This window comes from Phascolarctos cinereus, unplaced genomic scaffold (assembly GCF_003287225.1).
Source record: "Phascolarctos cinereus isolate Bilbo 61053 unplaced genomic scaffold, phaCin_HiC Scaffold_4;HRSCAF=312, whole genome shotgun sequence".
NCBI classification, from domain to species: Eukaryota; Metazoa; Chordata; class Mammalia; order Diprotodontia; family Phascolarctidae; genus Phascolarctos; species Phascolarctos cinereus.
In genome coordinates, this window is record NW_027555847.1 from 234,080,675 (window position 1) to 234,093,011 (window position 12,337).

Sequence of the window (12,337 nt, forward strand, 5' to 3'; positions counted from 1 at the left end):
TGAAAAACCTATTTCCATATATGCAAAGGAAAAGACAGAAAAATAAAACAAGAAAGATAAAGTAGAAAACGTATGTTTCGATCTGCATTCAGAGTTCATCTCTGGAGGTGGATAGCATTTTTCTATATGGGTCCTTTGGAAGTGTCTTCGGTCATTCATTATCTTGATCAAAGTAGCAAAGTGTTTCATACTTGATCACCCTTACAACATTGCTATAAATGTGCACAATATTCTCTTTGTTCTACTCACTTCATTTTGCATCAGTTCATATAAGTCTTCCCAGGTTTTCCTGAAACCATCCTGCTTGCCATTTCTTATAGCACAATAATATTCCATCAAAATTTTATACCACAACTTGTTCAGTCATTCCCCAATTGATGTACATCCCTTCAATTTACAATTATTTGCTGCCACAAAAAGAGTTAACTAGATAGATAGATATAGATATAGATATAGATATAGATATAGATATAGATATAGATATAGATATAGATATAGATATAGATATAGATATAGATATAGATATAGATATAGATATAGATATAGATATAGACGTAGACGTAGACGTAGACGTAGACGTAGACGTAGACGTAGACGTAGACGTAGACGTAGACGTAGATAGACGTAGACGTAGACGTAGATAGACGTAGACGTAGACGTAGATAGACGTAGACGTAGACGTAGACGTAGACGTAGACGTAGACGTAGACGTAGACGTAGACGTAGACGTAGACGTAGACGTAGACATAGACATAGACGTAGATATAGATATAGATATAGATATAGATATAGATATAGATATAGATATAGATATAGATATAGACAGTCTACTTTGAAAATGTGACTAAAAGGGACAGTGCAGTGAATAGAGCTCTGCCCTTGGAGTCAGGAGGGGCTGAGTTCAAATCCAGCCTCAGACACTTAGCATTCACTATCTGTGTGACCCTGGGCAAGTCACTTAACCCTGATTGCCTCACCTAAAAAAAAAATGAAAAGAAAATATAACTTTTAAAAATGAGATTTAAAATGTGGCTTCTCTTATGCCTATTTGGTAAGTGCTGTTTTTTTAAAGTACAGTGTGTGTTTTTTTAATATTCCAGAGTATGTTTCTTTGGTTATGTTTTTATTTTTTTGGAAGAGCTTTCAAAGCTTTATTTCAAAGAAGATGAATATTCAATATTTTAAAATGCATTATTCAGGCATTAAAAATATTGAGTTCGAGACGAAAAAAGAAATCAATAGCACCCATCTTCATACTTGGTTTGCTTTTCCTGACACTCCAAGTTTCCAGTGATCATAGACTCCACAGAGACAGTGTAACAATAATTATTTCCACAGAGGAACAAGGAATAGTGGATTTATTTTCGCTAGCTTGGCCAGAAACAAATAAAATTCATTCCAGACGGGCCAGTTGGCCTGCAACTCTCTGAGGGTTTAAAAAACAAGCATATGTGCCAATTAACATGGCAGTTAACTCCTCTGACTGAACTGAAAAGAGTCAACAAAAATTTTGAGCATAGAGATTAGAGCCATTTTAGATTTCCTTTCCCTTTCTCTAGACTCTCTTTTCTTCACACTCTGTGGAGCAATAAGGAAAAAATAATGATTAGATCTGAAGTCAAAAGAGCTAGTTTCATATCCCAGCTCTACTACTTACCACCTGTGTGGTAACCTTGACCCAGATGCTTAACCTCTGTGGTTCTCAGATCCTCCATCTATTTAAGAGAAGACTAACCTGGTAGAGTGTTCTAGAGCGGCTCTTCTAACTTTAAATCTATGGTCTACGATCCCTTTCCTACAAGCATTTTCTGTTATCATGGAATCTCATATTCAGAAAGGACAAGGCTTACATACAAGGTCTTGCAAGTCAATGTAGTTTTAAGCTATATTCCATTAATCATTTAATAAATATTTATTATTGTTCGAAGTAATGACTTTTTAAAAATCATTGAAAATTTCAGCAGAAAATGTTAATTAGAAATTATTTTTAAAAATTGAGAAACTAAAGTTCCCCTCTTAGAAAGTCGTTGTCAATTTAACCCCAGGATTAGTCTTCCCAAAAGATTACTATGTCTATAATCTAATTCTCCATTATGTACAAACCCCCTCTGAGTCATGGTCTGAAAGTAAATAATGAGTAACATCATAAATTAATTTACACATCAATGTAAAGTGAGGATTTGGAAGGGTGGGTCAAATTGGATTCTCAGATACAATCCCCAGTACTGACCTTTGAAATGAACCTCAACCTGTCCCAAAGCTAAGAAAGCTTTTTCTTTTCCACCTGGCTGAATTTCAAGTGTCTCTGTGTTAGAAGTTTCTTACTTCTAGTATTTCCAGCCAAACTAGAAACGGGGATGTTGTCAATCTAATAACTAAGTTTCTTCTTGTAGTACTGAATTTCAGTAATGAAGTCAAGAGAGATAAAATGTGAAAAAACTTAGTTTCTCCAATTTGTGGTAGCTTAGAATTTACTCTTAATTAACTAATTGTTTATCTTCTATAAGGAAATTGGGTCATGAAATATAAAGTTCAAAGTTAACAAGCATTTACATAGTGCTTGCAATGTGCCAATCACTGTATAAATATTAACTCATTTGACCTTCACAGCAGCAATTCTGGGCAAAAAGAAAGAAATTTACCTAGGGTCCTACCACTAATAAGTTCCTGAGGACAGAGTTAAACTCCGGTCTTTCTGACTCCAGGCCTTGTACTCTATTCACTCATCCATATAGCTATGTTGTCTTAGAGGTTGTCTAGTCTGAACTCTTCCATTCAGTGAGGTTCAGAAAGGTTAAGTAACTTGTCCATAGTCACACAGGTACTAAGTAGTTACACAAGGTCTTGATCTGGGATCCTCTGACTTCAAATCTAGCACTCTTTGCACTGCCCTACAGTATAATGAACTCCAGCCAAGTTCGATCATGACTGCATGACACAAAGGACCTCTGGATGAAAGCACAAACAAATAGTGTCAGTTTCCTAAATATTTGGACATCCAGTGCCAAAATTTGAATATTTAGAAACCTACAGATTGGCAGAATATTTCTCATTCCTTTGGGAGGTTTGAAACCAAAAGAAGAGGTAGGGAAATGAAGGGAAATCAAACTTGTGATTTCACTGTAAAGGAACCCCTAGACAAGGAAATTCACTCTACCAATGAAGGGTAATACCTTATAATCTTAAAAAGTTGTCTAGAGCACTGAAGTGTTAAGTGACTTTCCCAGTGTCATATATCATTATTCAGAGATGAGATGCATGGATATACTCAATGGAGAAATGGGACTGTTTGGTACACTTTAAATAATCAAGAATATATTATGTGTTGCTTCTTTCCCTTTTTCTGTTCCCAATGTGCTTTCATTTTCATAGAAGGGGAAATGGCAGTGATATCCATTTCACAAATTGCTTGACTCTCAGATTTGGTATCAATTTGCAAGCATCTCTCTTTTTTTTCCTTTATAAGCAGTAGAATCCCCAAAATTGTTAGATAAAGAAAATTGAATCAGCCTTATCAGTTCAAGAAAATATTACCAGAGGTAAAACATATAAATGATTTTTATCTCTCTTTGGAATTAAACTGCTTGAAAATGAAGCAGGCATTTGGAGATGATTTCACTTTTTCTATTATATTTGTTAGTTAACTATATATTCATTGGGTATAAAGCATCGTACTAGATGGTATGGGGAGAAAATGACAAAAAACAGACTCCATAACATCACTACCAGTAGAAGTAACAGGGGAAAAAAATGGACTAAGTTGGTACTAACTTTAAAGGAAATATCCCTGACTCCTTTGAACTACCATCAAAGACTGTCATTCCTGATAAGGCTATGTTAAGCAATTGCCCTATTACTCCAATCATCTTTCCATCTGTCTTCTATATCCAAAACACTCTTCCAAGACCACCATTCTCTTCTATATGTTTTCTTCCCTCAATAGGATGTAAGCTCCTCAAAAGCAATCTTACTTGCTCATATGTGTATCAGCCGCATTTAGCACAATTCCTGACATATAAACATGTATATTCCTGACATGAAACATTTAAGATGTTTTATTATTCATTTGTCCATTCATTTTAACAAATGATGTCTTTATTAAAGTGTAACATGCTGTACACAATCAAGCTCAATCATCCCTTTGCATTATTTTGTGGTCTTTACATTTGGTGGAGCGTAACTATGAGTTAAATGGACTTTCTATGCTGTATCAAAATAAAATTTTTCAACAAAACAGAAAAGAATTGAATATAATAGACTATGTAGATTTTCATAAGAAAACTATGGAGATACCGTTGAAGTAATGAAGAGATATAGAACTATTACTAAGCTGTAGAGTACCTCTCCCCAAAACTTATCTCATGACCTTCAAACCCCAGCATTCAATTCCTAATTCTCTAGAATATTTTAAGCCCTTAAAGGTCATCTAGTCCAAACTCCTTACCTACTGGATAAGGAAACTGAGGTCCAGTGAGGTTAAATGACTTGTCACAAGTAACATAATGAGCCAGGAGCAGAATCTAAGTATCTTTCCATTCATTCATTTCTTAATAAAAGATTTTGGTGTGTTTTCAACCAAGTAAGTCTATGGAAGGGAAGGTACATCATATTTCAAGCAAATCTCATGTTAAATTTATTACAAAGTACCCCCAGTATTGTTTACAATAAATACTAATTCATCATTAAGAACTCTGTTAGGCAGCAAAAGTTTAACCTTTTGCTACCTTAGCCAATCACCCTTTCTATCCCTAGGATTTTAGTTAAAGGTAACAGCTTTTTATACTGAATGTTTTCTTACATTTCTCTAATTTGTGATGATATGGACAATACTATTTAAAATAGTCTAGTCAACTTCCTTAGAGAGGACAGTGGTATCAAAAACCACTAGCCATTACCTCTGGAACCAGATGAAATCCTTGGGTATGAAACTTGGGTTTATTCCCACTGGATATAAAGCATTGATTATTTTTTTTTTATTATTTTCCACAGCACTGGCTGATATCATAAATAAGAAGGAAGAATGCAGGGTGAAATTGATGCCACCAGGTCATTAAGTTAAAAGCATAAGCTAGCAAATTCACAAAGAATACTAGGTAGCTTTTACATAAACAACAGCCATTTCAAGAGGATTTTGAGTCCCATAGTACATATAATACATAATTATAAAAATTGACAATAATCCTCAATTCATGAGAAATGAAAGCTTTGCTTGTTGTTTGAGAATGAGGAAGGAAGGAGGGTTCAGACATTTAAAAAGCAAAAAGGAGAGAAATAGGGTTTTAGATACTAATTTTATTTTTAATTAAAAACAGACAAATAGGAATAGTGCCCCCAAAAGAAAGTCAGCAGGAGTTCTAAGGTAGCTGCTAATGGAGTGAAGGTGAGGAAGATTGTCATGGTTCCCAGTTCATAATACTTGTTGATTTTTTTCTGAGAAAAAGGAACACTTCCATTGTTGAAATCACAGAATTTCAGAGTTGTAAGTGACTTCGGTGGCCCTTCAATCTAATCTATACACATCGTGGAGGCCTTTGACGTCTTGGTTATCCTCTTTTGAATGTTCCACAGCTGATTGATGTCCTTCCTAAAATTTGTTACTGAACAGAGCTGAGTACAGTACTACAGATGTGACCTGAGCAGGGCAAAGCACAGAAGGACTATGACTACCAATTTCATATTCCTTCAAGCCATACCTCTCTTTCCAAGATCACATTATATCCCTCCTTATCCCTGCCTTTCCTTTGTCATCACCTGGCCACATCTGCCTATGAGCAGAGTCTTATTCTCAATGCCTCCCCTCCCCAGTTAGGCCTATGGCTGATTGTTCAATTTCCTAAAGCATGAAGAAGTCAGAACTGAAATGCAGTGGACACCAACATTTAAATGGTCTGAGGGCAGCAGGAATAAAGAATCCCTAGGGAAAGGGGAAAAGCCATGTGGTTGAAGTCTTAATGACACCTTAAGAGAGTGAACCAAAAGAGTATTCCCTCCATTCCAGGCACTGTTGTCCATAAAAGTTGGTGAGTGGAGAATCTGAAACAGCTGTGAGGGTCTGAAAAATGTTGAAGCGTGTCAGAGTGGAATTGGGGAAGATTCAATTACACACAGTTTTATGTGATGTTTACCTTCATTTTTTTCATTTCTGTAGGAGGGATAGTAGGGATACATTTATAAGAAGAATTGTATGTTAGAAAACTTAATCAAGCTTCATGAGCATAAAGTATTAGATAACTTCTGCTTTGTATTAATAACCAAAGCAGCACACAGCTTCCCCAAAAGACCAACAATTTGGAAAGAGGCAATGAAACTGTACTTGAAATATTTGGACAGATGTGTAGAAAGATATTGGGCTTTGGAGAAATACATTACTCAGATTACAAAATAATCTTCTGATTCAATTAATATAAACTCAATCCAACCAAAGCTTTCATGCTTCTGGCAAATAAACAAACATACAAAGAAATGGATGTTTTCCATATAAAGTATAATGTCAGAATTGTTTCATATGGTTAATTTTCAAAGCTCAGTGTGAATGAAATGAAATATCATTGTTTTCTAAAATTTTATCCTTCTTTTACTCTCTAGCAGAAATAGAGATTCTAAGCCCAAGCTATGCTTTCAATGAGAAGTGATGATAATATTTTGGCATAGCATGGGAACTGTTTCTTTAAAACCCCTTAGAAATAGACAAGAGAAGCAAGGGAACAGAACAGAAAAGAATTTTGGGGGTAGGAGACTGCTAAAGACTGCAAGGAAACGAAATGCTATATTGGGGAATATCTGGTTTTATTAATCCTATAACTTCTTAGGGAAGCTAGGTGGCATAGTGGATAGTGTACCTGGCCTCAGACACTTACTAGTTGTGTGACCCTGGGCAAGTCACTTAACTCTGTTTGCCTCAGTTTCCTCATCTGTAAAAATTAGCTGGAGAAGAAAATAACAAACCACTATAGTGTCTTTGCCAAGAAAACCCCAAGTGGAATCACAAAAAGTTGGATATGACTGACCACAACCAAAAATATTACTTCTGTGTAAAATCTAAAATTGGCTATGTAACCAGTGTTTTTATAGATTTATCAGTATATATCTTGTATGAATTTCAGATTTTCCTTGAAAAAGATATGTGAGAACTAGATCATCTGCCCTTTTCAGGTAGCCATATTGGCTGGAAGGGACTCCTACCTATTTCTATCAAAAGCAACGTGGGGATTGGTTTTATTGTCTTACTCCAAATTTTATGGAGGCTCATTTTCCCTGTCACTGATTTTCTCTGGTTTTCAAAGCAGAAATGCTCATAATCTATTTCTTCTTTCTTATAATGTTGCAAATAAACTTATGCAAACCTGCATTGATACTATGCCTCTCTGCTTGGCAAGGAGATGAAGTGTTGTTGGCTGTTTGATTTGGTTACTATGTTCATTTGGATACCTTTGTTTAGCAACTGTTTTACATCAATTAAAATTTTCTAATAAATGGTAATAGAATCATTGTATTTACTTTCAACTACTTCCTGTTCTTTGGAGTCAACTGCTTATTTAAAAGTATACTGGAATAGGGGGCAGCTACGTGGTGCAGTGGATAGAGCACCAGCCCTGAAGTCAGGAGAACCTGAGTTCAAATCCGGCCTCAGACCAAACACTTGACACTTACTAGCTGTGTGACCCTGGGCAAGTCACTTAACCCCAATTGCCTAAAAAAATAAAGTATACTGGAATACCGTATGGAATACTCTAATACGTTTGTATTAGTAATAAGACTATCAATAACTCCCTCCCTGCTTAGTGCCCCAATTCCTACATTTCCATGACAAAACTAACAGAAATATTGTAATGAACACAAATGTTTCTTGCACTAGAAGAATGCATCTTTACTCATGGTTTACGTAGCAAGTATAGGCTTGAAGAACAAAGTAGGTTTTCTAGTTTGGATTTAACATAGGCAAGGGTGTGTTTATGTTGAGAATGTTAAAATTATCAGTGAATATCATTTTGGTTTGGTTAGCTTTATATAAAAGAAGGCTGAGGAAAAAAAATGACTTCTAAAACAACCTCATGTCCTTTCCATTACCCCCAGGAAAATTAATTTTAGAATCAAAATAAATTTACGGAAGTGTGATTTTTCACCTGTGAATTTCATGTCTATATGACCTTGGAAATATGAATGATTTTACATTTTGTTGATCTCTACATGGATTCAGGAGGTCATGATCAACTTAGTTTGGCAGAAAGAGCACTAAACCTGATTTCTAGTGAGAACTCCTTCGTGTAGGAGTTGGGCTGCTAAGGTTCCTTCCATGTCTCAAACTCCACAATTCAGTGATTCCGGGCTTCAAATTCCAGCTCTGCCACTTGTACTACTTGTGTGATTTTGGGCAAGTCACTTACCTTCTCTACTCCTACATCTCTTCATCTATAAAACAAGGAGTAGAAGACTAGCTGGTTTTATAAGGTCCCTTCAAGCATTAAGTTCTATGATCTTATGAATTTGCCTTTCAACAAAAAAAGAGCTAATCTCACTGAGACTGAATTATCAGCACAAGCTAATGAATCTTACCTTTACTAGTTTTGTGAAATCAGCTACAATGATCTAATTCTCTGACATGATTGATTTATTAGAAAGCAAATATGCATAACTGTAAACTATGAAGATAATTTAATCTAGATCGATTCTGGTCAGTGATTTTTTTAAAAAAGCTTTCTTGGAAGTTTTGGTTCATTATTGACAGCCATATGTGAAATAAAAATTGAATGAAGATATTTTATAAGCATTGAAACAGCTATTTAAAATGGAATGAGTTGTTTTGATAATGAATTCCTATCACCAGTCATATCAAAGACGTGGTGACCACTTCCCAGGAATGTTGTTGAAGAGATTCATTTTCAGGTACAGAATTGAATAGATGACTTCTGAGGTTCTTTACAATTCTGACATGCTATAATCTTTTTCAATAGAAAAGTGATTTGTTCCATTTCAAACTTCAGGAACATCCCTGCTCCTCCTATCTCATTTTCTTGTAGTTTTATCTTATATTTTCTGAGTTTAAATTAATTATGAATCTATATTGTTGAATCACATTGTTTTCATATGGATATATTCCAGTCTGTTTACTTACCATAGGAATTAAAGCAAAAATGGGCCTTGCAGATCACCTAATCAAACCTCTTATTCTATATATTAAAATAAAATTCCAAAAATGTGGTCAAATGACATAGCTAGTTAACAAAGGAGGGAAGATTCAAACCCAAGCCCTCTGCTTCTAAATTCAATTCCTTTTGTTCTCTATTATACAACCTTACTGTTTTGTTCTTGTCATTGAGCCAACACCAACACTAAATTACCTGTGGTAGCTGGTAGCTAATTCACTGGTAGCTAAAACAATTTGGTATCTGTAGCCACAAGACTACACTCATTTTTAAGTTCCCTCAATGAAAAATAGGATTATGATAGTTTCCTTAAGCAGCATAGGGAAATACTCATGCTTGCAGGCTATTAGACATATTTCCCAGACAACAACATATGCGTGAATACTATGTCTGCTCATATCAAACCCATCTCCACTCCAGAAAAATTTAACAAGTATAGAGTACATGAAAGGTCATGGAGGAAAAGACACAACTATTCCTCAAATTTTACTCAGTATTTACTGATTTTGTTCAGTATTCCTATGAAATTTACTAGGTTTTCATTACTCAAGATCTGAAACTGCTGCTATTCCCTATTTTCTAGCCTTTCTTTCTGTTCAATAAATACTAACTTATCTATAAAAAAAAGATGGTAATGTATAACTTTATTATAGAAAGCCTTCACTTTGTCTCAGACCTATGAATAGATTGCTACCAAGTCAAGTAAGGCTAAAATCAACTGCTGCTAGAGTAAAGGAGGATATTTTATTTAATTTCTGTGATATTTATTTTTAAAATAACATCCCAAGTTCAAAAGATCATACTTATATTCCCAGGATTTAATGTATGAGATAGATTAGTCACATTTGGCAGAAGGCTGTAAAAAGAATCTAGATTGGACAAAGTTAAAAGTATAGACTTCAAAATACTTCTCTACTTCTATCTTTTGGGTAGCTAAGTAGTGTAGTGGATAGAGCACTGGCCTTGGAGTCAGGACAACCTGAGTTCAAAGCTGTCCTCAGACAATTACTAGCTATGCGACTTTAGGCAATTCACTTAACCCTGTTTGCTTTAGTTCCTTATCTGGAAAGGGAAATGACAATTTTTTTTGCATTTTTGCCAGGAAAACTCCAAATGGAATCACAGAGAGTCAGATAACCACATTTATATTTACATATGTGTATATAGTTTTAAAATTAGTCTGGGGTAGGGAGAAGGTAGGGGGTCACATATGGACTGGATTCAAATGATGAAGACTCAGTTTCAACAGAAAGATTTTTGTGTTGTGTATGTCATGGGAACCGAATTCAACAATGCAAAACCCAGAATCTAAGAATGAATGCAACATGGATGTTCCATATTTTTTTCAGCAAGATAGATACATTCAAATAATGATTTCTACTAACAGAACACAGGTGTATCACTAACACATCTGCAGTACTGACACAGCTGAGACAAGGCTACTTTGTGGAGAACATAAAAAATGCTGCCAAAAACAAATAATAATTGACTAAATACTGAGCGATCAGAAATCATGAGCACACTTATAAACTAATCTTGCTAAAATTTCAATTTGCTATTTTTCTAATGCTACCTAAGACTTCATCAGGACAGCTAGGTGGCACAGTGGATACAGTGCTGGGCCCAAAGTCAGGTAGACTCATTTTCTTGAGCTCAAATCTAGCCTCAGATACTCACTAGTTGTGTGACTGAGCAAGTCACTTAACCCTGTTTGCCTCACTTTCTTCATTTGTAAAATTATCTGGATAAAGAAATAACAAGCCATTCTGGGATCTTTACCAAGAAAATCCCAAATGGGGTCATGAAGAGTCAGACATGACTGAAATGACTAAACAACAACGAAGACTTCATCACATTAGTAGTATTCATTGAGTCTCTGCATGATTTATTTCGGGCTGCCTATTCTGACTTGTTTTGCTCTCCGTTTATTTAGGTAACTAATCACACTCCATACATCAAGAAACTGTTCTCTCTGGTTTTGTAAACTGCCATCTTGAGCTCCTTTGCTCTCCTTCCCTGTCTGACTTGCCAGCTACAAACCTATAATATAATCCATTCATCTGCAGAGGGTGATTGCCAAACCAAAACTTGACTTCCACTCAAGTTAAGAGTAATATTTCAAAAAAACTTCTCTGTCCCTAAACATATCATAAGACAGCACCCTAAGACATGAGTTTAGGCTTTCTCAGAATGGAGAGAAGTAGAAAAGAAAAAGGGAAACAATAATGAGAGATTGACAGCTTCTAATTCCCTTAAATATATGTCAAATGCTGCATGTGTGATCCTAAATGTTAGAAAATCAAGCTAGATAATGTAAGTAAATTTAGTTCCTGCTTATAACCACTTATCAACAAGGGGACTAAAAAGAAGTGGAGTTTTCCCCATGATCATGGGGAAAGCAGAAACTTCCAGGAATATGATGGAAAATTGTCCCCTATTCCTTCTTACTCTGCTCAAGTCTGAAGAAAAGTGCACTTCATTGCCAAAGGTTCATCACCACAGTTCACGGTATACCCATCTCTCTTCTTTGGAGAGATCAAAAATCTATATACTTCTGCCACCCATCATCCTTAAGCATTCCTAACTCTTTTCAGCCTATGGAAAAATTACACTGCTCCCTAACCCATAAAAGGCAAAAGGTCTTCAAATCTGTGCCCTGGGCAAGATGCCTCAGACCCATCTCCTAAATCCATCTTTGTCATAATCCCAAGAAGTGATTTTTCTTCTTAAAGACAAGCTTGATACAGCATGTCATTTATGGAATTGCTAGCCAATTCTACCCAAAGGTAGATAGCAACTACTGGGTCTGTGAGTCAACAAGCATCTACTAAGTTGGCACTATGCTAAGCACTGAGGGGTGCAAAAAAGGCAACCCTGCCCTCAAGGAGCTCAAATTCTAATGCAGGAGCCGATTTTCTACAAATTAGATACAAAAAGGCTAAAATGGAGATAATCTCAGAAGACAGGCACTAGCAGTTGCCTAGTGACCTGACTTTGAAAATTAAAAACAAGATGCCATGGGAAGTGGAATATTCTGACATTTTGCATAAAAATATGTACATTTATTTCAAAAGTCATGTTAACTAGTGTCCCTTTCTATGCACTCTACATGGATAGGAGAGACTGGGGCTGGAAAAGCCCTCCTGAAAAAGATGGGATTTGAGGTAAACCCAGAAAGCAAAGAAGCCAAGCCA